Raw genomic sequence first — 25,280 nt, forward strand, 5'->3', positions numbered from 1 at the left:
CTTCTAAAGCCTATACATCCTGTGTGAATTTTCTGATTTTTTGAGCTTAGCAATGTAGCACAGACATTTCCAACATGGGCTTTACACCTGATGACTTTCTCATATATAGACTTGTCATTGAAGAAAAATGTGCAGCTGCAGCTGATTGTTTTTATTTTCACTGCATTTTTAGTCCTTTTCCCCCAATATAAAAGTTATCCCTGCACACCCCTCTGCACTAGATGTTTCTATGTGGATTTCACATAATGAGGTGCATAGTGCTGAAGTACTGTCTGCAAGTTCCTCCCAGTCTCCTGCTCATGAAAGGCTTATCTCACATATAGTCTCTGAATTCTTTCCAAACTGGAGACCTTGCCCCTATTCTTGCTGAAGTATTTCTCTTCTCTCCACTTTGTTGTTTACCATGCTGGTGAAAATTTTGTTGATCTTTAAACTCTACAATGTACCAACTCCTGCAGTTTCTGTGTAGGGGGATAAAAAAATCTTCTAAAGCAGAACATGTGTCTCACAAGAATGAGCCTTTGGAACCATGTACCTTCCTAGATAATACTGTCTGGAGACACACAAAAAATTCCAGATCAGAAAGAAGCCTCCTCATCCTCCACTTTGTGTCAGCAATGCAAGAAAGCTACAATGCAACATTGTCCAGATCTTTGAGACACATTAAAGATCTCCCATTTCTTCTGAAAATAGTACATGGCCACATCATCTAAAGGCACGTTTTATATCCCATTGTCTCCTTTGCATTTCTACTCTTATATGTTTTAGTTATTAATAAGTCAAATAAGGGTTATCCAAATACAAGAACTGTGATAACACAAGACCTATGATACTGTAAGAAATGACCTGATAAATGAGGTAACTAACAAGAGGGTAGTATACACAGTGTGGAGACATTGGCCAAAAGAGTGACTCATGTGCCAGAGAAAGAGAAGGATTGAAATTTTATCACACTACTGTAGATCGTTTGCAAATTAAAACTTATGAATTATTAATTTCTAGAATTTTCCACTTAATATTTTCACACAGAACTAACTAAAACTGTAGAAAGTGAAACCACAGATACAATAGATCCTAAAAGTTATATCATATTGTGATGGTGAATTTGAAGAGACATAATAATAGTGGGTCTAATAAGACAGAATTCTAACATTTCTGGAAGGCCAATTTTATTCCACAAACAAACCCCTTTACTGAAGATAGATGGAGATAAATAATAACATTTATATGTAAACAATTATAGCATAGTTGAAAGCAAAACGACTATTTAGAAAACTAAGTAGAAGCTAATTCTTAAAAATTATTTTTCTGATATGAGTTCTAAAATAACTAAGGCACTACTTATAAGAAATTTTGAAATGTGTAGCATTATTTAATGATTAGTGTTTAAAGAATACATAGTATCTTTTTAAAAATTTTAATACAAAAAGAGATAAAGGTTCTACCTTCTGCATAGAAACAGGATTTGCTTTAAGTTATTGTATATTACCTATATTGCAGAAAATTATAACTTAAGGAAAGACAAACTGGATCAGAATACAACTTTAATTTTAAGTTATTGCAGAAAATATATTGAAATAGTTTTGTTTTCTCGCCATGAAGAATGATGACAGAAGAGCAGAGTTTTTCCATTTGAATTCGCTTACTGTCTAATTTTGCCTTATAATATTTTCAAAAAAGCTTCCTGTAGATGCCAACTATGGATAAGGTACATAGAATAAGCAATCATATTCCTTTTAATAAGAGATCAAATTATATAGCTAATGTGTCCAAACAATTTCACAGATATTTCTGTGAAGATACTTTTTTGGATGAGAATAATTCACAAATAGGTAAATTTTGAATAAATCAGATTGCACTTTATAAAGTGGGTACGACTCATCTGGTCATTCAAAGATTATAATTGATAATTCTGCCAGCAGACAGCCTTTGAATTCAAATTGCAATTCTTTCCTGAGTTTCCAGTCTGGTGGCCTATTCCATCAATTTGGATTCTCCAAAACTCTACAATCCGGTGAACCAATTCCTTTTAACCCTTTTAATATCTCTCTCTCTCTCTCTCTCTCTCTCTCTCTCTCTCTCTCTCTCTCTCTCCCTCACACACACACTCACTCACACTGTCATTTTGTTTCTTTTGGGAACCCTAACTATTGTAGTAAGTATAGATAGTTGGGATATTTGTAAAATCTCCTGTGAATTGGTCATTTTAAAAGTAAGTTTTAACAGAAATTTTAACTGGTAATTCATATAAGATTAGATAACCAACACAGATTTTAAAACTCTTAAGCTAAAGTAAAATTACCATATAGTTCTTAAGCTATAATAAAATTAAAGATGCTTAGAAAACTATGTACATACACTTACTTAATCCATTCCAAAATTGTGAGATTTGACTTTGGACTACCAATGACAAAAGCAGTGCTAGGCAGCATTCACTTTATATTTGAAATGAAATGCATGGTGGATTCTAGATGATTTTAAGGATAAAGAGTAAATTGTCATACTGCTATGTTCCTATCCAAAATCTATTTTGTTCTTGGTCTCAGACTAATGATTAACCAAATATTGATAGAATGATTATTACTGGTGTTTAAAACTGGTATTTTTCTAGTTGAAGAATGATGAAAGGAAATACATATTCCATCACTTCAAGGAACTCACAGTGTAACAACAGAGACACAAGCAATTCAAATATGGTATGAGTGCATCATTGAAAAGGTTATATAGACAACAAGGGAGATGATACTATCTCTACTGGAGAAATTAGTGAAATAAGCTGTTTTTAAGCAGAATCCTGATTCATCAGCAAAAAGGCATCATGGAATGCAAAGTCTATTGCAGGAGGGACAGATGGATATATAAATTAAGGTAGGCAAATATAAGTAGTATATAAATCTTGGGGGAGCCATGCAGCTTTGATCATAATGTTGCCCATCTCAGATAAAGATGCTTGAACTTAGAAGTTTTCAGTGATTTTTCAATCAAGGAAATATTATTTATGTTGATATATAGCTTGAGCAGATATTAACTTTTCACATAAACTTCAGCCAAATAAATCACCCTGTCTTCCAAAATATCTCTATTTGAAATAAATATTCTCCTATAGTAAAATTAATGTTTCTTGGAAAACAGTGTATGTAGTTAACTTGACTCATTTCAAAATTGTGACATTTGACTCTGAGATAGCAATGACAAAAGCAATGCTAAGTATGTTTCCATTTTATAATTGAAATTAAATGCACAATTGGAATCTAGATGATTCTAAGGATAGTCATTTTACTATGTTCCTATCCAAAAGTTGATATAGACATGTAGAAATATTACAGTGTAATGAACTGAATGTTAGGATATTTAAAAGACATAAAAATACTTAAGATATGTAGTAAGCAGAATAATGGCCCTTAAAAGATGTTCACTCTATATAATTATCAGACTTAAAATTTGATACATGTCATGCTAAAAATGATATTGAAAATGTAATAAAAACATAGAGTATTCTGCATTTGTTTTGTGGGTCCAGTCTACATGAGACACCGATTGGAGTCAGAAGAGATGTGACAGAAGTTAGATTGAAAGCGTGACAGACTGGATGCAAGGCTATTGATTTGAAGATGGTGAGGCAACACTAAAAGAAATATAGGAAGCCTGTCATAGTTCAGAATGGCTTCTGACAAGTTACTCAATGAGACACTGAAAGCAGATTGTTCTAGAACCTTTAGAAAAATGCCAGAAACTTACTTTTAGCCTTTTGAGACTGGGGCAAAGAATCTGAGACACCCATTCAGACCCAAGTCTAATACAACTGACAAATAAGAAATTTCTGTTGTTTTAAGAAGCTAAACATTACACAGCCAAAGAAAACTATTTCAACAAAGTACAAAGATAGCACATATTTCAATAAACTCTATTATAGTTAATTTAAACTGTCTGCCATATTAACCAATTTTAAAGATAAAATATATTTAACAAAAATATAATTTTAAAAAACATTCTTAATGTCAAAAATTTTCTGTCAACATTATGTCTTTAATTTTAAATATTGAAATTTTTTTAATGGAAATTGCATTTGTCTTTAAGAAAGTAAATGAAACCTGGTCAAATATTACCTTAAAAAAGAAATAAAACCAATATCATCAACAACAACAAATCCCCTTCAGTTTGACATACTTCCAAATGATTGGCCTAAATGATTAGAGAAATTTCCTCTGTATAAATTGGCCAATTTTTTTTATTCTTACTAACTACACCTTGAGACAAAAATTCTAGGAAGAAGAATATTATGTAGTAAAATCTTTAAAAAATGAAAGAAAGAAAAAAGGAATTATTGATGTGTTTTATTTTATTTTTTGACATTGTTTTTATGAGCTGTTCAGTTATGGAGAATGTTGATGCTTTTAAAGATGTCTGTGCAATTAAATCTCTAAGGACATAATTGGACACTCTTCCTCATGCTTTTACAGTAATGTAAGTCTGAAAGTCATCTAAAGCTGTGTGTTGAATTATAAAAACAAAAATGGAATTATAATTTTAGGGAATTTTATAAGAAAATCTAAAAAGAATGGAACTTAAAGAATTCTGAGAATATACTATCATTACAGTCACTTAACTTTTTATTTCCTTTCCCGTTGTCATAGCTCTGTAGAGATCAGTACCTTAAACGGGTGACTGTTCCCGGTTAGCTGACGAGATTTTTTCCTTTAGTTTCTTAGACACCAGTGAAATGTGTGGAAAGATATAGATGACTCATGAATCACTATTTTCAGTAAAAAGAAAGAAGGCTATTAAAAAAAGAAATCTATCTTCAATGTGTTTGTATTAAGCTCTGTGAAAGAAGAATTTAAAACTTAGTAAAAAATATTTTAATTTTTATTCTAGAAAAGTTAATTTTTATTCTAGCAAGTTAACATTTCTTGCTTACAAATACATATGTGTGTGTGTGTGTGTGTGTGTGTGTGTGTGTGTGTTTGAAAATATAGGTGTGGTGGTGTATTCCTGTAATCCCAGTGGCTCAGGAGGCTGAAACTGTAGGATTGCGAGTTTGCGGCCATTTCATGTAATTTAGCAAGACCCTGTCACAAAATTAAAACAAAATATAAAAGGGATGGGAATGTAGTTTAATAGTAAAGTGTCCCTGAGTTAATATTCAGTACACCAAAACAAACAAACAAAACAATTATAAGAAAAACAAAAAAGTATGTATCCAAAATGAAAATGAAATTGAACCCCTATGTCTCACCCTGCACAAAACTCAACTCAAAGTGTATCAAGGACTTAGGCATTAGACCAGGTACACTGTACCTACTAGAAGAAAATTTAGTTCAAACTTTCCATCATGTCAGCTTGGGGACTGACTTCCTCAAGACTCCTAAAGTACAAGTAAAACCAAGGATAAATAATGGGATGGCCTTAAAAAAATAAAAATAAAAAAGCTTCTTCACACCAAAGGAAGAAATCAAGAACGTGAAAGGAGAGATTAGAGAATGGGAGAAAATCTTTGCCATCAGTATCTCAGATAGAGCTTTGATGTCTAGAATATGCAAAGAACTCAAAAACTTAAAACCAAAAAAACAAATAACCCAATCAACAAATGGGCAGAGAAGTTGTGTTTTTTAAACAAATATCCCTTATTATGTAGCAATAAAGATGAATAATATATTCCTCAGGAAAATTAAGAGTAACAGTGATGAAAGCTGACTAATGAAGGTGTCACCATAGAATAATGTGAGAAATTCTTGGAGAATGATAAACACTATATTAATAGTAGGTGGGTAATATTTTATTCTTTTTAAGAATTTGTTTTTCTTTTTCCCCATATTTTTGTTGGTTCATTATAATGGTGCAATTCATTGTTATATCTATTATACACATTATTTTATTATAGTAAGAATGTAAACTATTAATATCTCACAAAATAATCAGCATTGTATTAAATAGGATGCTTTGCTAAGACAGTATATGCAAATGGTCTTTAAAAATCACTCATGAAAATCAGATATTGATATACTGTTAACTTTTGGGATAACTGCAAATACTGTTACAGTTTACCACATCTGAATTTAACAGTGAGATCAACTGTATTTTCATAACATTTTAAATGTTAGCATCTATACAACTTTAAATATGACCTATTTTAGGAACTGTAAATAATTACAAAATTTTTTAACCAACCATGTTAGTAAAATATATATAAGAAGAAATAGCATAATTTACCTTTCCTTGAAATAAAAATGTATTATTAAAAAATTTCTCAAGAGTCTAAGTGCTTGTGTTTATTTTATTATATTGAAATCCATACCAATGCATTCCATTTCTTTCTGAAAATTTTCTTAAGCAGAAAAATCTCAGGAGGGAATGAAAAGAGGGGCCTTTTTCAAGCTTCAAGCCATGCCTCTAGTATCCCCTTCTTTTTTATACTGTTCATAATACATAAAATATTCTTATAACCCTAATAAAAATGCAATTAAATTTAGAAACTGTAGCTGCCAAAAGCAAAAAATAAAATAAAAAATAAAAAACAAACATATTTATTAAAGCTTGAGGCACTGCCTTTAACTTTTTTAACAATGCTTTTAGTACTGCATCTGCTTCAAGATTCTTATTATTGAGAGCATTCCTTTTAGAAATAGGATAAACCATTTTTATCACTATCCAGATATCTACTTCCCATTGAGTTTAAAATGTCATCATATTGTTGAATATTCAAAAATACATATGAAAGAAATGACTTTGCTATAAATATAATATTTCTTTTTATATTTGGGGGCATTTATAATGTTAAATGCTTGCTCCAATTCAAAGATTGCTAACTCAACAATCTAGAGTATGGGAATTATAAAACATTATTCTGTAATAGCAGGCTTGGGAAACATCAGCATATTATAAAGGATGAATCAAAATAAACCTGACATTGTACAGCAGCATGCAGCTTTAATGTTGTAGCATAATGAGAAACAACCATATATAGACAGGCTCGCCCTTCATGCAGTTTAAGAATTATTATTAGTTATGACAGTTTTATTACATGAACCTTGACAGGCAAATGGCCATCCCTTCCTAATAGTTTATTCTCTTATGATTTAGCAAACAATCATATATCAGATAGGTAAATAGAATTTTCAACACTTATATGAACATTCAATGACAGTAAGCAATATAAATTTGGCCAGTATTTTAAAGTAGGCACAGAGAGAAGAGTCCATTTTAAATGCCAAATGTAGTTTGGAAATCAAACATGTTCCAGGGGTTTATATTGTAGTTTATATTGAAGCCACAAAGAAAATATAGGTTTAAGAAATTTAAGGGATGTACTAACAGCAAGGACCTTTTAGTGGAAATAATCAAGTAGGCTTATAGATAAGATTATTTTATTATGCTTCTATGTCATTATGCAAATTTCAAAATACAAAACATTAGTGATGTATCACAAGAAAATACGTTCTGAATAATGTATTTTTACGTATCATTATTAGCATTATATAATAACTAGTAAAGTGGAATAGATTTGAAATGTGGTCTTGTCTCAAGGATATTTTTCACCAAATTTACAGACCTTGATATTATACTGGTGGATGTTACACATTTTAGACATTTTTTAGTGTAACTTGGAACTATAGAAGTAAATAAATCATTGATTTCCCTGAAATTTGTAAGTTAGGAAACTACTTTCCTCAAAATTTCTTGTTTTAAATTTATACATTTTTAATTAACGTAAAAGAATTGTTACTTTGAAATATGCTTAAGCAATGATAAATTTGAAATATTCTGACAAATGCCTACAAGATTCAAGAGAAAACCTGTGACTATATGACTACACAGAGTAACATTAATAATACTAATATAAAATGAAAATTTCATAATTTTGACAAAGTCTTTAGTAATATATTCTAGAACATTATTGTTTGTGCAAAAAAGGAAAAATATAAGCAAATACACAATAATCAGATACTAGAATTCTTCACATTTGAGTACCAATTTATATTGCAATATAATATAAAAAATATGTACATGAATATGAATATACAACAAAATTTTATAGTAATATAAACATGATCAGTATTTTAAATTAGATCCAATAAGGCAAGGTCCAGTTGCAATAAAAATAATATAAAATAAAATTTGGTAAATTACAGTTACTGAGTGACAAAATTATGATACTCCTCTTTTATGAAATTGAAGAAAAATTAACAGTATGTTATATAAGTTATATAAAGAACTTATAAAGTATGCCAAATAAAGAATAGAATATCTGTTTAATTTTAAATTGATAAAATGCAATTCCTGAAAACATTTTTTTCTGAAAAAGTTTCATGTTCACTGAGGATGCAACTACCTAATTAGGATTTCTTTTGCTGTGACCAGCTGGGGAAGAGAAAAAAGAAGATTGGAATTTGTTTTCTTTGTGTTCAGTAGGCACACTTGTTTAGATTTCTTTACTGACCAGAGCATCAATGCTAAATTTTTTGTTAATTTATTGCAATCTTCAAATTTATATACAGTATCAAAAGAATTGTTATTACTACCAACTAGCTAAAAGGTATTAATGAACCTTTTATGTTCCTAGAAAGTTCCTAGAATAATCATTTTCCCCATAGTTTTCCCAAAATGTAATCATAACAGTTACAAAGAATAAATATAAATAACTTGCTAACTTATCCTCTTTTTCCATATAAATTTTTGACGAGGGTAATCATTTCTCTTACTGAATAAACAATGAGATAAAATATTAGCTACAATTTGATTTAATAGTATTCAAATTGTTTTGTCACTTCTTTCTTTGGTTGCATAAACCAGTTTTCTAACTTCTTTTTGGTGAGAAATCAAGAGATTCTTGTGTAAAAGTCTCCTCCAGTGTGGAAGAACACTAGAGAACACCCATTATTCCATACTATTTGTGATAAATCTTTCTGTTCTGTTATCTTTGTCCTGAATTACTAGTCTTTAAACTTTCAAAGTTTGGTATTTTTTTATATCCCCTAGCCCTTGGCAAAGATTTATACGCTTCTCAACTGCCATAATAAATTATATATCCCTTTGTGTGGTTAAAATTAATTTCATTGTTTTTTCCCTTGCTTTTCTTCCCATGGTTCTTTACAGGAACTGCAGAGACAAGTAATCCAATAGATAATAAATGTTGAAACTTTTATGGTGTTGTCAACCAATACATAACAAAGAATTCATGGGAGAAATGATTTTGCTTTTTCTTTCAGAAACTTCTTTTTTTTGACACAGAGTCAGTGTACAAATTACATTGCAATTGCTCATCATCCATTGACTTTTTACATTGGCTCATATGCCACTAGTCTCACAGGAAAAGATTACATTAGCAAGTTCGAGGCATATTTGCATTGTTCCTTATTTCTACTGACAGCTGTTTTTACGAATTTCTAGCATAACTGTGCTCTTTACGTAGTAGTAACGAATAACTCATTGTGAACTGTGATTAGATTTACATTATTCTTATGCATTACACAATTTCTAAAATGAACTTTCTAGTTCCCTATTTAAATATGAGAACTAATGATAGCCTTTCCCTCCAAAAAATAACCAGTATTGTTTGGTCATCTAAAATTGATGACAAATAGAAAATAGTAAAAGAGGTTAATAGAGTTGGTTTTAGGACAGGTACAGAGACATATTGCCTCTGTGTAAATCACAGCTCTGACTTTTATTAGCTATGTGATCTTGAGCAAGCTTTATAAATTTGTTTAAAGAATTTCATTCATTAAATGAAAATTATTATTGTACTTAAGTGATTATAGGGTTGTCATGATATTTTAGAAATTTGCTACATGGAAATGTATTAGGAGGTTCATGGCAATGAGTAAGCATTTTATAAAATTTAATAAAACTTGCTCTTATTTAAAATGTTAATGCAAAATAGCTAAACTATAACATGCAGTATTGTAAGCACAGTACTTGATGGCAACGCTCAGATTTGATGTTAGCAATCATTCTAAAATGTAAAAACACATGAGAGTATAAATTAGGATACTCCGGGCAATTCTCATATAGGAAGAAAGTATGTAAGTCTTGATAACTGTTTTTTTAAATAAAGAAATCTTATTAATTGGTATAAAAAGACATGAGCAAGCATGAAAAAATTAATAAGAGTACTCTGCCTAAGAGAAAATTTAAATTTAATAAACAATTTTCTAAAGGCAATTCACCTGTCTAAAAAACCAAGAAACAATAATGTTTTAATCATTTGTGGAAAATAAGAAAATTAACAAAGAGAAACTTGCTTGAATAAGAAATGTTGATTTTGAAGTATTGAGGGACAGTCTTGTAAAGATTAAACCTGTCAATTTTGGAACTAAATTGTCCTATGAAAACACATTTTATCAATCCCAGAAGATGACAAAAATTGAGAGTTGTGTAAATATCTGAGTGATAATGTTTGAGGAGCACAAGGATACTAATAATTTATAGGTCTGAGGACATCAAAATAAATAGTAACAAGACTAACATCAAAAGACAAAAGCTCACTTTATTCCTAACACTTCACAGTTTCCTTTTGTTATCTTAAACACACATTTTTTCTAAATTAACTTTGACAAATGTATGTCAAGTTCACACAAAATTTGGGAGCAGAATATATGTAAAGTACTCTTCTACATAGTGGTTTTATTTATAATGACTTTCTTTCTTTACTCTTTATTTATCCGAAATGATTTTGATAATTTTAAAAGAAACATGATCTGAAAACACTATAAAACATAGATTACTTAATAATTGATAAAAAGAATATCGCAATTTTAATCTCAAGAAACTTTCCATAGTATTTACCACTATCTACAAAGAAAACTAGTATTTCTTTGGTACATATACTCACTTGAATCAAAATCTCACATGGTTCATCCTGCTAGTTCTGTGTAAATTTTAATGTTTTCAAAATATAATTATTCACATAATTGAAAGAATCATATTAAAAGGTATATGACTTGCCAATTCAGAAAGTTTGAATTGTAATATTCTTCAAATACTGATTGCTTTTTATATTTCACCTAACTTCAAAAACATGGTTTAAATTACACTATGTTTTTATCCCCACTAAACAATCACTGACGTGATCATACATTACTAATAAAAGCCAAATGGATCTATAAATTCATTATTTTTTTTTATTTTAAACATATTCACCTAAAGACATATTGTATGTTAAGATAAATTACAGTTAAAATAGAAAATAAATGAGATAATAGTTGACTTGAATAACCTGAAACAATAATATGACAGCTCTAGAATATGTAATTAAAAATAAATATGAAGTTTTTAAATCCTTATTGAAATTTTAGAATATAGTCACATATTTTGTGTCACAGTGTCACCTGGACTCACATAATCCTTTATAGAAATATCCAGGGGAATAATTGGTAATGAAAAATACAACATAGCATGGTTAATTTCAATAGCTTTAAGATCCAAGAATTTATTGAGCACTCATATTAATGTCTTTTATGAGCACAGTTTTAATCTTTAAGAGACTTATTTATACTGTGACCTTTTCTACTTTTTCAAAATCTTCTCTGCTCTGACACTATTTTAATCATACAAAATATATAAATAGCATGGTGCAGTGTCCCATGCCTATAATGCCAGATACTCAGGAGGCTGAGGCAGGAGGATCACTCAGTTTTTATAATAATGTTTATTCTGTGCAACTTTTATGAGAAGATGAGAATTAATAGGGACATACAGGGACATTGTGTGAAGATTGCCAAAGATCTCCAAGAGACATTTGAAGATACAAGGAGAGTAGTGATAATTACAAGTGTTAAGGGGCACCTGTGTAGAGATAAAAAAAGACTAACAGAGTAGTCCCAGTAGAGGTAACTTCATTCATTTTTTGAAGCACTGAGTGAGGACAAAAAAAGAAATAGGTGAAGTTACATGTTTGCATGTGTAAGCACAACATAAGATGAATTTCACAGCTGTTTCTCTTTCATGGAAGCCATTGCTCTTTCCTTCTTATCAACATACACATTGAGTGTGGTTTCCTCATTTCTGTTTCTTTAGAGTCATCTAAATGGTGATTCTTACAAAAACAAAGAACTAAAAATTATTAACCTTGGAAGAGCATTGAGATAATCATTGTAAAGTGGTAGAAAAAATAACAGCCAAATAAACTCTAAAATAAAATGTAAAGCTTATGTTGGAGAAGTTGTAGAGAGACAAAATATCAAGATCACTATCACTTAGGAAAAACTAAGGGAACAAAGGTTAGAGATAAAAGATAGGAAACACAGTGTTTGAAAGCACAGGGTTATGATAAGAGTTGTTTATTTATTCATTTACTTATAAGATTAGTCCTGAAAATGAAGAGTGTCAGAAAAAACAAAAGAAAAAAAATCTCTTAGGTGTTAAAAACTCTAGGAGTAAGTTTGTAAATATTTGATATTGCAGTTTTGTATATGTATGATTATTCTTTTTATATATGCTTTAGAATTCAATGTTATCTTGTTTTAAAATATGCTAAGTATATAAGATCTGAAAACAATGAACACACAATTTTTAAAAAGTTACCATTGTCCAAATCATCCCAGATTATAATGTTAGCAGTATTTTTAAATGTATTTTATGCTTTGGCAAGCATATTAAGTATAATATATAAAACTGAATTGATTTTTAAATATTTTTGTAATGTAGTACAGCAAAATATGCTTTTGTGTTTCTTTCATTTATGACAACTAAAGAACTGTAAGATTTTGAAAGATAGGATAATAAATGCAAAAAATGCTGAAAATTATTTCTCTTTTTCTAGTTTATTTTATGATTTATTTTTTCTGGTATAGGGGGATTGAACCCAGTAGTGTTCTACCACTAAGCCAAATATTCAACAATTTTTAATTTTTAAGATAGGATCTCCTTAATTTGCATATGCTAATTTTGGGACTTGGGGCCCTCCTGCCTCAGCCTCCCAGTAGCTGGAATTACATATCTGTACCACCATGCCTGAGTATTTATAGCCTTTAAATAAATTTGTATAACTGTCAAAGTTAAGAGAGTTTTTTAAAAAGTATAAAGGTCAGAGTTTAAATAAGCGTCTTAACGTCTCAAACTATGCCTGCAAAAGAAAATGATCATGGTCAACCAATCCTTAAGTCTAACTATAGCTACTGCAACTAACCATGTTATTGCTAATTTTTAATTAGCAAGTTTATGCATTAAGATATTTCTAAGATTTTCTAAACGTTGCTTGGCTTCATTTTTTTTTTCTAATTAATAGAAATGGGCCCCAATCACATAAACACCAAAATTCTCAATCTAGTATTTAAGGTTTTACATAACTGTAATGTGTGTATACCATCATAAAATAAGCCATAGTTTTCTTTTAAGGTGATTGTTTATACACATAATGTTTTTAGTCCCCCTTTTTGACCCTGTGACCAAAATAACTAAGAAGAACAATTTTATAGGAGGAAAAGTTTATTCCAGGTTCACAGTTTCAGAGGTTTTAGTCTGCAGACAGCTGTTTCCATTGCTCTTGGTTCAAGAAAAGCATTTCAGGACATGGCCATGAGAAAGCCAAGTAAGAGCTCCATTACTCTTCCTCCAGCCAGACCCTACCTGCCTACAGTAACCACCCAGCTAATTCCTATTAGGGGATAAATGCACTGATTAGCTTAAAACTCTCATAACCTAATAAACTTTCATAAATTTCTCCTGTAAACTTTCATAAATTGTTTCACAAGAGCTTTTGGGGGACACCTAATACTTAAACCATAAAAAGTAGATTAAACTTAGATGTCATTTTTAGACAATAAATATACTTATTACCTTGACATAATTTTTACAGTGCAATCATTTTATAATATATTTTGATCTTTCAGTTTAAAAAGAAGTCATTTTCAAATGTCTTCTCATTTCTACAATCCAAGATCAATTTATTTTTTAATGTCTTTTTATTTTATTTTAAAAATATTTTGTTAGTTAATTATAGTTGTGCATAATAGTAGGTTTTATTTTGACATGCTCCTTCATGCACGGAATACAATTTATTCCATTTCAGTCTCCAGGACTTTCTCTTTTCCTTCTCTTCTTTCTTTCTCTATCCCCCTTCATCTAATCTATTGGTCTTCCTTATATTTATTGATTGATTTTAAGTTGGTGCTTTAGAATATACATAATAGTGAAATTCACTGTGGTAAATTCATATATGTACATAGCGTAATTTGGTTAATGTTATTCCTCAGTTTCTCCTTTTTTTTGCAATCTTCACCCCTACCCCCTTCTTCTACTCCATGGATCTCCCTTCTATTGTCTTATTTTGCTTCCATATTTTATTATGGTTTCCAAACATGGAAGAAAACATTTAACTCTTGAGTTTCTGACTTGGGTTTGCTTCACTTAACATGATGTTCTCCAGTTACATCCATTTACCAGCAAATGCCATAATTCCATTCTTTTTTATTGCTAAGTAAAATTCCATTCTGTATATATGCCACATTTTCTTTTACCCATTCTTCTGTTGATGGGCACCTGGGCTGAATTCATAAGTTTACTATTGTGAATTGTGCTCCCATGAACATTCATGTGTCTCTAACACTCTATACTCTGATTTTATTTATTTTGGGTAAAAACCAAGGAGTGGGATGACTGGGTCAAAAGAAGAAGAGTTCCATTCCTCATTTGTCAAGGAATTCTAATACTGCTTTTCAAAGTGGTACTAATTTGTAGTCCTATCTATCAACAATGTCACAGCGTACCTTTACTCCACTATTTCTTATTATTTGTGTTCCTTATGATTGCCATTGTAATTGAGTGAGATGAAATCTCAGTATAGTTTTGATTTGCATTTCCATGATTGCTACAGGTAGTGAACATTTTTTTTCATATATTTGTTGGCCATAGGTAATTCTTCTTTAAAAAAAAAATGTTTAGTTCTTTTGCCCATTTATTGATCGAGTTACTTGTTTTTGCCTGTTGGAGCCTATGTTTACCACAGAGCTACAAATGTATGAAAAAACAGTCTTGTGATTCTGATCTTGTGGAATTTCCGTGTATGTGGCAAATTGAAATGAGGAAATGATTTACACATACGTGCCTGAATGGTCCCAAGATATGGCTTCCGCAAACACAAAGAATAAATCCCCAGCAACAGGGCCGCACATATCTCTGATTGGCTCCTGCCTTTGCCCACCCCTTCTCTTCTTTCTTCCACTATATAAGTCCTCCCCCTCTGCAATTAAAGTGCAGTTGCTGCATCATCTCGGCTGACTCAACTCCCAACTCGGTGTGATTTTTGCCAGGCTGGGTGGCGGGCCGGGTCCTGGACACTTACCCTCTGGCTCCGCCTGGAGACATTAGCTGGTCTAGCAATTCTCCCCAACCCCTGTCCGAGGGCAGTTCCCATATTTGCCATTAAGATTTTTGAGTTATCTATATATTCTGGAAAATAATCCCCCATTGGAGGAGTAGCTGACAATGATTTCTGGCATAATTCGTAGGTCATTGATCCACTTTGAATAGACTTCTGTGGAGGGTGAAAGATAGGGATATAGTTTCATTTTCCTAGAACATATAGATATCTTCTTTTCCTATCATCATTTGATAACAAGGGTATCTTTTCTCCAATATATGATTTGGGCACCTTTGTCAAGTATCAGATGACTGTATTTATGTGGTTCTGTCCATTTTTCTTCTATTCTATTCTATTGGTATTCAGTTTTAATCTCATTACAATGCTGTGCTATTTTCTTTTTTTTTAAATTTTTGTCTCTTTTTTAAATTATCAGTACTTGCCTCCTCAAGAATTTAAAATTATGTAAGAATTTTTTAAAGAATTCTATTTCTTCCCATATATGTTTCCCATATATTATTTCAATTCTAAATTCTAAACAGTTGTTCCCCAAAATGTTTACAATTTTTTGTTACATTGGTTATATGAGCCTTTTTTTGAAGGCTAATGACAATCTTCTACCTTCTCTGAAGTAGTCATTATTCCTGAGATAATGCTATAATTACAGAAAGTATTCCGTATGTATTCTATATTTTTCTTAAAAGAAAATAATGAAATGTCATTTTTTCTCTTCAATATTATTAAATGGCTTAATACATTTAATCGTCAACTTCAAGATTATTTTTACAAAAGAAGCATTGTTCAAGAAAGTCCTAATTTTTTTAAATGCTCTCTAGCAAAACTAATATGAAATAAACACCATAAGTTAACCCCAGTGATTTTTGTCATTATGATTGAAATTATAATCAATGATAGTAAATACACCATTTTTTTTGGGGGGGGATACTTAAAACAGGAGAAAGTAGGCATGTGTTGGGTCATCAGTAGTTGTAAAATGTCTGTATTTTCCACTTAATTTTTTTCTGTACAAAATAAAAGTGCTCAAAAAATAAAGTGAGTAAAAAACATGGTTCCCAGTAATTACAGACATTTTACAATGTTTAATGATTACAATAAATTTCATTAAAAAGATATAAAAACAAAAATCTACAAAAAGTATACCAAATATAAATATTTTAAGTAAATTGTAATGAACCCTGTTCAGAAAGTAATCATAGTTATTACTCACAGGTAAATGGATGGCATTGGAGAAGATAATGCTAAGTGGAGTTAGCCAATACCCAAAAAACAAATGCTGAATATTTTCTCTGATATAAGAAGGCTGATTTGGGCTGGGGATGTGGCTCAAGTGGTAGCGCGCTCGCCTGGCATGCGTGCGGCCCGGGTTTGATCCTCAGCACCACATATCAACAAAGATATTGTGTCCGCCAAGAACTAAAAATAAATATTAAAATTCTCTCTCTCTCTCTCTCTCCTCTCACTCACTCTTTAAAAAAAAAAAAGAAGGCTGATTCATAACGGGGTAGGCAGGGGAAGCAAGGGAGGAATAGACAACTCTAGATAGGGCGGGCAGGAGGAAAAGGAGTGGGCATGGGGTTAGCAAGGATGGTGGAATGTGATGGACATCATTATCCAAAGTACATGCATGAAGACATGAATTGGTGTAAACATATTTTATATACAACCAGAGATATGGAAAATTGTGCTGTATATGTGTAATAAGACAATAGACACTTGTATTGCTATACATATATATATATATATATATATATATATATATATATATCCATATAACCAATGTGATCCTGCAACCTGTACATGTGGAAAAATGAGAATTCATACCCCATTTGAATCAAATGTATGATCATTGTATTGTCAAGAGCAACTAATAAAATATTTTTTAAAAAGAATTGTAATGCATTCTGCTGTCATTTATTTTTTAAAAAATTAATTTAAAAAATACCTCTAATACACAAGTTAAAGAATAACAAATACAAAAATAAAATAAGTAATAAAATATGCATGTTTCTATTAAGAATTTCTATGTGGAAAAAAATTTGACCAGTATAAATAATGGGATAAAATATTTGCTTATATAAATACTTTACGTCAATTAATGAGTTTTATTCTTTTAGGATAAAATAAATTTAAATGATGAAAAGAAATAATTTATGATAAAGTAAAATGGGTGAAATAAATAAAAATAATACTAATAAACAAAAATATATTGCTAAAGAATAAAGCACAAATTTGTGTTAAACGTGAAAATATTTACAGTGAAGAATTAACTCTTAGTTCCTTGCAAAAATATGATTTCTATAACTCTTGCTATCACAATATTTAACTTATTCTTATACATAAATTAGAGCTATTTTGAAAAAAATAATACATATTCTAAATTATATGTAGAACTTACATATTTTATGAAACTTTTGTTTAACATCATGAATAGTAGCTGTTTGTGTCACCTGAAAAAGGAAAAGAGAAAACATAAGAAAAAGTGTAATTTTTTTCTATACATTTAAGAAGGAAATATATTTTAATATGAATAGGGAATAATATTTTATAAAGTAAGCATATTTAGTTTGTTTAGCTTTTAATTACTGCTAATTTGCCATCTTGATACATTACAAATAATAACATATCTTTTAAAAATTCTATTTATGGATGTCAGTAATTATGTTATTTTATGAGTTTAGTCAAAGATTTATCTCTAAAACATATTTTGCAATTTTCTCTGTCCTAAACATCCAGTTTCTGTCTTCAAAACTCATGAAATTAGCAATTAAAAATATGACATAATACACAAGGAAGTATAAGAACATGAAATTGATTTATGTAGCATAGAAGGAAATGTTTATGTCAGATTTAGCATGTGAAAAATCACCTTTAGAAGCCCCATGTTTATGTTACTAAAATCTCCAGCTAAATATTTGAAAGGTCCATTAAAATACATTCAAGGTATGGTATTTGGATCCTTTAACTGAATAATGGTTTGACCAAATTTTTTGTCTTAATTTACTAAAACTACCTCTTTAAAGTATAAAAATGAATAAAAGAAAATTTTACTCATCTAAATTATAAAGTTCTTGAAGATGATATTACCATCAAACGGATGAAGACGGATGAAGCCATCATAGTGGTTTTTGACTTTTTGGCTTTATTCTTATCAAACTCTCAAATTGGAATTCACATCCTCCAGTTCTGATTATTTTCATTTGATCATTTAATAAAATATATATCTTTTCTCTGAATATGAATAGAAGCTTGATGAAATATACGATAATTATACAAGCATGCATTTTACTTATTTGTGCTACATTAAGATCACCTTAACTCTATTATGGAAGAGTTAAGTGAAAAATGCATAGTCAAGCACATAATAATTGACCAGGCAATTTTTATTAATATTATTAATTTTATTCTAATAATGAATAAATAAATAAAAATTATATTCTTTGGCTTAATAAGACTATAAAGATTCAGTAAATTGTGAGAATTATTTTTATTTATTTAACTATGTGGTTAATTTATAAGAAAATTATAAGAAAATTTATAAGAAAATTGTAAGATTTAAGTCTTAGGCAATGATATTAATTCTCACTTATGTGAGGAATTCTGTAAATATAAAAGTTTTTGATATTTTATATCATTACTCTTCTCTAAAACATTTTAGGAAATATTAGAAAACTGGTTTATAGAGAATGTAATATACATTTATATTTTTTGCACTTTGTATTTAATTGCAATTTTTATGATTGACATCTAATACTTATTTTTTAAAAACATGACGTATTTTAATAGACTCCATTGTTTTATCTCAGTTATTTATTCACTCATCACTTTTATGTTACTTCCTCTAAGAGGGTAGCCTAAAGCCTGTGCTATTCCTAGAGTAACAAATATTTGTCCATCAGTTTTTTCAAGGGCTCCCAGATTTTGAAAACATTTGATGAGCAACAACCTCTCAATAAGGATTTAGTGTGTGTTCCTTTGGCACCTTATGAGGGTAACTTATTTTATATTTGTTCAACCTATAAGGATCTTGAGGACAATGACCTGCTGTGACTATAAATTGTGTGGCAACAGTTAGTATTCTGCAAAGCACATAATGAAATTTTAGCTTTTGTAAAAGTAAACAATGAATTTATGTAAATTCATGTGAAAACAGTATAAAAATTCACATTCATTAATCAGATTAGCAATATCTTTCTTAAATGGAATACTATGCTATTTTTTTACATCATAATAATTTGAATGACAATCTTCTAATTCTATATAGGACTTTTTTTCCCCCTCAAAGCTGCACTCCTTTAAGCTAAGATTATGTTTTCCTGAAAGAAACTACTTGTTGAATGGGATTGTATTAAAACTTCTAACAAAATTTTTCTCAAATTTCATCTCAGAAAAGTTCTGATCTGAATGAGTTTTTGAGATCTTCCCTTTCTACAGCGCTTTTAGACAAAAACTTAAGAAAAAAATTAACCACTAATTGATTCATACATCTACTCAATTAGCCACAAGACTGTGCTTATCTGCCCTTTCAGTCCTTTAGTTGTACTCAGAACACAAAGAGACGATGATAATTAACAGAGCACATAAGACCTTTTGATTGTTAAATTGATGTTCCAGTGGCTTCATCAGGGAGTTTATTCATAATAACTTCTATTTTGTAGCCAGTTTTTAGCATCGTAAAAAGGACAAATTATCATCACAGTAATTTATTCATTTTCATAAATCACAACTAATTGCACAAATGGGAAAAATAAGTATTTCTGCATTGGCCACCCCAAAACTCTCTTTATTAATGTTAATTTTTCATCAGAGGAAATTGAAACATAAAATAGTAAATAGAAAGCTAAATGGTACTTGTTAGTTGACCCCAAAATTCACTTTTAAATTTTAACTGATTATAGTTGACATTTGGTGCATTATTACTTTATATCATATTTCATTTCATGGACACGAAAAAGCTTTTTCACATTCAAAATAAAGTTCTGTTTTAGAGAAAAATTGTCTTGTATTTAGAGCAGGACCCTCTTCCCAAGGTTTCCCACCTAATAACACTGAATAAAAGCTGCTTTCAAAAAAAAGAAAAAGAAAAAAAGAAAAGAAAAAATGTTTCCACCAATGACCAGATCCAGGAGCTCCTGATTCTTCCTCAATGCTGTCCTGCAACTCCTGCCAGGATACGACTAAGATATAATTTCCTGGATTGGCAGCAGTGAGTGTCTTGACCATCTTTTGTGAGTCAAGAGTCTAGTTCAGACTGAATTGATGCATGTGTGCAAATCACCACTTCAAGTGAAAACCCTGGTGCCAGATCAAATAGCTGACAAAATGTGTGCAAAAATCCTGAGATTATACACAGCAAGTGACTGTCAGTCTGCATGAGCCCACTTCTTTGGCTTTATAATCTTTACTCCTTGTGCATTGGGAAAGCCAGTCAGGAACACTTGACCTGGGCATTATTTCCCTTATGCTCAAGCATAAACTCCAATAAAATTTCATTTGGTTGCTATTTGCTTGTCTCTCCTTGATTTTTATCTCAAAATTGATCAAATTAATCAAATACTTTGCTGGTAACAGTAAGAGTGGTACTGTTAAGAGCTAAGATTCCACAATGCTCAGGGCTGGCAATGGTGCTAACCACTTCTTTGTAAAAGTTTGGACCACTTTCTTAAACTTCTAAAATTAAGTGATAACTCCAAAATGTTATTGATTCTGCTTAGAGGAATGACAATTAAGTAATATAAAAAACAATAACTATTAGAAATTCATTTGGAAGAGTAATTATAATATGTAAACCAGAAACTGACAGTAAACACAGTGAAGAAAAATGTCTACAAAATCACAGAAAGAACAGATGGAAAGATAAATTACATATAAATTATTACATACAGGGCTATGAAAATATAACCAAAAATACTTAGTGCAGGGTAGAAAAGACACTGTACAAATTTTATACACACACAAAAAAATATGTGAAATCATAAAATGTGTCATCAATTTCCCTAATGATTCAGGAACCCCAATTTTAACATACACAGCATCATTTGGGAAAAGACATCAGTTTTCTAAAAAGCAGAACATACCTACTTCTTTAAACATCAAATATTTTCAATTCACCCAATCTGAAAACTCTTCTCATTCTAATATATTTCTTATTTTACTTTGTGGATAAAGGTAATTTAAGTGGTTTGGGGGAAATTGAAGAACTGTTGCAAATTGATGAATTTTAGTAAATATTTGTTCTAATCCTCATCCCATTTCTTCAGGAAGAGATGCTTGCTGTTGCTGGACTTGTCATTTTGACTTACTTTGACTAGTGGAATGTGGACAGTAGAGACAGTATTTCCATTTTAAGTTTTAGTACTTGAAGGGCATTGTATGTTTTTACATACATATCTGGAAGCAATTCACTTCTACCAAGATGAGTACTTACTCTCAAAGTTGCTGGTTCTTATTTCTTGAACTTGTTCCTGCACTTATCTACTATGGATCTCACATCTTTCTTAGAAACCAGATTATTAAAAACTAAGCAAATAACTTAATAGATTTTGAATGAAGAATCAGGATGTCTTATATGGTTATAGTGAATTAATTTTAGCACATTAATTTTTGAATAAATATGTTTTTCCAGAGAGCCCTAGCTTACTTTTACAGATTTATAATTATTGAAATATTTGTTATCCCTATCTAGACATGCCTCCTAGATGGAATACTTTTTATCTTTACTGTGTTGAACTCAAGCATAGTCATGTGACTTGATTGTCCTGTGAAATGTGACAGGAAGTTACACATTATCATCTAGGTGGAAACTTCTAGAGGCAGCATGGAAGTTTGCTACCACTCCGCTCATTTGTTTGGAAAGTTACAAGAACTGCTTAATGAATTTGATTCTAAAACAAAGAGAGCTCAGCACAAGGCCATAGTTCATCCAGATTGGGCATATCACTTAAGACAGCATTAAACATTGGTTGTAAAACATTATTGATTATTTGAAATCATTACTGAGAGTAAGCTTGTTTATTATATATTTATATATCATAAATTGCTAAGATTTTTTTAGATATATGCAAACTCAGATCCTACAACCCTGAGAAATACAGATTTAAAATAAATTTTGAAACCAAATTTTAAAAGGTCACTTCAAACTTTGAAGTTATAGTCTTGTGTTTTTTACCTACCTCAAGATTTATGTTACAATTTTTAAAGTACAGACAATGTGAAAGGAGCTCCTGGAAAAAAATAATTAGAGAGGAAAATAAACTTTGGAGAGTTCATATTATTAATGGACTGCTTGACATCAAACCACAAAGACACAGGCTACAATTATTTCTGCCTCTTTGACTCAGTGTTCTCATAAATGCTATTATACATTGTCAGCCACTGAAAGTGATCATGTAACTTTCCAAATTTAACTGTGCTTATTGCATGTTCACAAAATAATTCATTCTGAACACTTAAATTCAGAGTATTTTTCATCTTAAAGAACAATGAACATTTAGCTTTAAGTGTGTTTGAAATTTTGAAAAATGCTTGAAGATTAACTGATATATGAAGTTCTATCACATTCATTATATCACCTTTGTTATCCTGTGTAAAAATAAGTTATTTATGTAGAAGGAGGATATTATTAGTGCCATATCCTTAATATCATATTACAAAATGTATACTCTTAATGCCAAGTTGTTTTTATACCTGCAAACTTATTTCTACAGTTGGATATTTAACATGTCTGCATGGATATCTCAACTAAACTCAAATTAAACAGAACTAAATGCAATATGCGTTTGTCCAAGATCTGCTTCCACTCTATTAATGACATCAATAGTCACAAAATTTTTCAAGCCAGAATCATCATCATAGCTGAACTTCATTTTCTGAGAAATTTCATAATTCTATTGATTCAACTTCATATATCTAAAATCAGATCTCTTATGCTGTTTGTTTGTTTTTTACACTGAATGTTACCTGCTAGATCCAGAAATGGTTGCACATGCCTCTTATTCCAGCAATTCTGTAGGCTGAAGTAAACTGATCATAAGTTTGAGGCTAGCATCAGCAACTTAGTGAAGCCCTCCACAGCTTCTTATCTCAAAAAAAAGGGCTAAGGATGTAGTTCAGTGTTAAAGTGGATTAAATCTCTAATACACACACACACATACACATTACTTGCTAAAAATCTTAGTATATATTAGTCACTCACTAAATATTCATTAAAGAGTTAAAAATCCCATGGTTAGATTATTTAATATAATCAATTTGTAATGCCCTACATGAACAATAACATTGTAATTCTGACATAGAGTTTTATATGATGTTTGACATTGACATGTATACAAAGAATTAAGCAGAAGTATTTGACAATGACATAGAGAAACTTTTCTTAATCCTTTTTCTTTGTTATGGATGGTTCTGATGCTTAAACAATCTTTAATGATGAACTGACAAAATCTTGAAAGCAATTTTAATTTCAGTTTAATTTTGTGTACCTGTTAGAATAGTCAAGATTGTGCTGCAAACCTCAGTGGTTTAAAATAGCCAGTGGTTGTTTTCCATACACATAAGACATGTACTCCCAGGATTAGTTAGTAGTATATCCTTCTGCATTTATTTCACCCTGGCATCTGACAAAGCAGTTATCATCTACAACATTGTTTCGAGGGCAGACACTTTTAGAAAGGTGTTGAATAAGTTTAATTGTTAATGCTTCCCTGTGTTAATAAATGTATGTCTTCAACTGTATTTCACAGCACAAAAAAAAAATTACTTCATGAGGTAGGCAAGTTTACTCCTAACATGCTCCTATATGACAACCAATCAAAAAACACCTTAATACGACTATTAATATTTACAGAGTTCTCTCTTCTGATCATCAAATATTTGGTACAATATTCTCTATATTTTTAAAATACATTTTCCATATTCTTGTGGAAGTATTGTAAACTTCCTTCTGATCATGGAATCAAGCTCAAATTTCAGAGTCTTTGAATTATCTGATCTGGAGTTCTCTTCCTACTCTTTCATGTTTAGGATTCAACAATTATTTGAGTATTTAAAAAGTCACAGCTCTTTTTAGTCCAGACTGATATATATATATATATATATATATATATATATATTTTTTTTTTTTTTTTGAAAGTAGGCTCAAACTCTTTTTGTTTGTTTGACAGCACTTGTGCTACTATGTGAACTCATTTCTTCTACAACCCATTGCTAAAGGGATACAATAGCAAACCACTGGCAGTGTTAATTTATCCCTACCAATTTTTCTATATCAGCAAATTTACTAGTTTTGTACTATAATCCATAAGTTAATTTAGGCAATACTTTTAGCAATTATTTTATAATTATACCACCAGGGTTTTTATATTTGCAGTTTCTGATTATTCCCTCACTCTGTTAAAAAATGATTAAGCTATTGTTGCATTATTTAAATATTACCCCATCACACCATTCTTTGTATGAAGTGGTGCACGTGTCAGCATCATATAGGTTATACTTGACTGACAGACAAACCAAGATATATTAGAATCTCAAAATAATAAAATTTGATTTGTTGATCATGATAGATATTCAATACAAGATTATTATTTTCCTAGTATCTAAATTTAGGACTTTAACTACAAATATGACCATGACCTATGAGACCACTTACATTAAAAATAGAAGAAAAATCATTCCAATTTTGGTTTAACTCAAATTTGTGGCAAAAAAAATAATAAATCTTATTACAGAAATTTTCAGTGATAAAAATTTTAAATATAATTATATATAATTTTTTAATTCCTCTAGTAAGAGAGATTGTTATCTATTTATGCCAACTTTATGAGGATATTAAAAATAGAAAAAGGGATGAGATTATTTCAGTTTTTTTGAGAAATATTGGCTATTGGTTTTCTACTTTTTCTGTGTTTTTTACTTCCAACATCGTACAGAAATTTCCTATAAATATAATAAAGTTAGCATATGTATT

The 25,280-nt window shown here is 30.2% G+C and overlaps 1 long non-coding RNA gene across 1 annotated transcript in view; it reads right to left on the bottom strand.

Moving 5' to 3' along the window:
* The window catches only part of LOC308640668, a 54,738-nt gene that overhangs the window by 17,243 nt on the left and 12,215 nt on the right, over positions 1-25,280 (bottom strand). The window contains exon 2 of the long non-coding RNA XR_014020330.1: positions 17,715-17,766. This is a non-coding gene — a long non-coding RNA (uncharacterized lncRNA). The remainder of the gene's footprint in view (positions 1-17,714; positions 17,767-25,280) is intronic.

The sequence above is a fragment of the Spermophilus citellus genome, assembly GCF_964194105.1.
Source record: "Spermophilus citellus genome assembly, contig: SCAFFOLD_193, whole genome shotgun sequence".
Taxonomy (NCBI): Eukaryota; Metazoa; Chordata; class Mammalia; order Rodentia; family Sciuridae; genus Spermophilus; species Spermophilus citellus.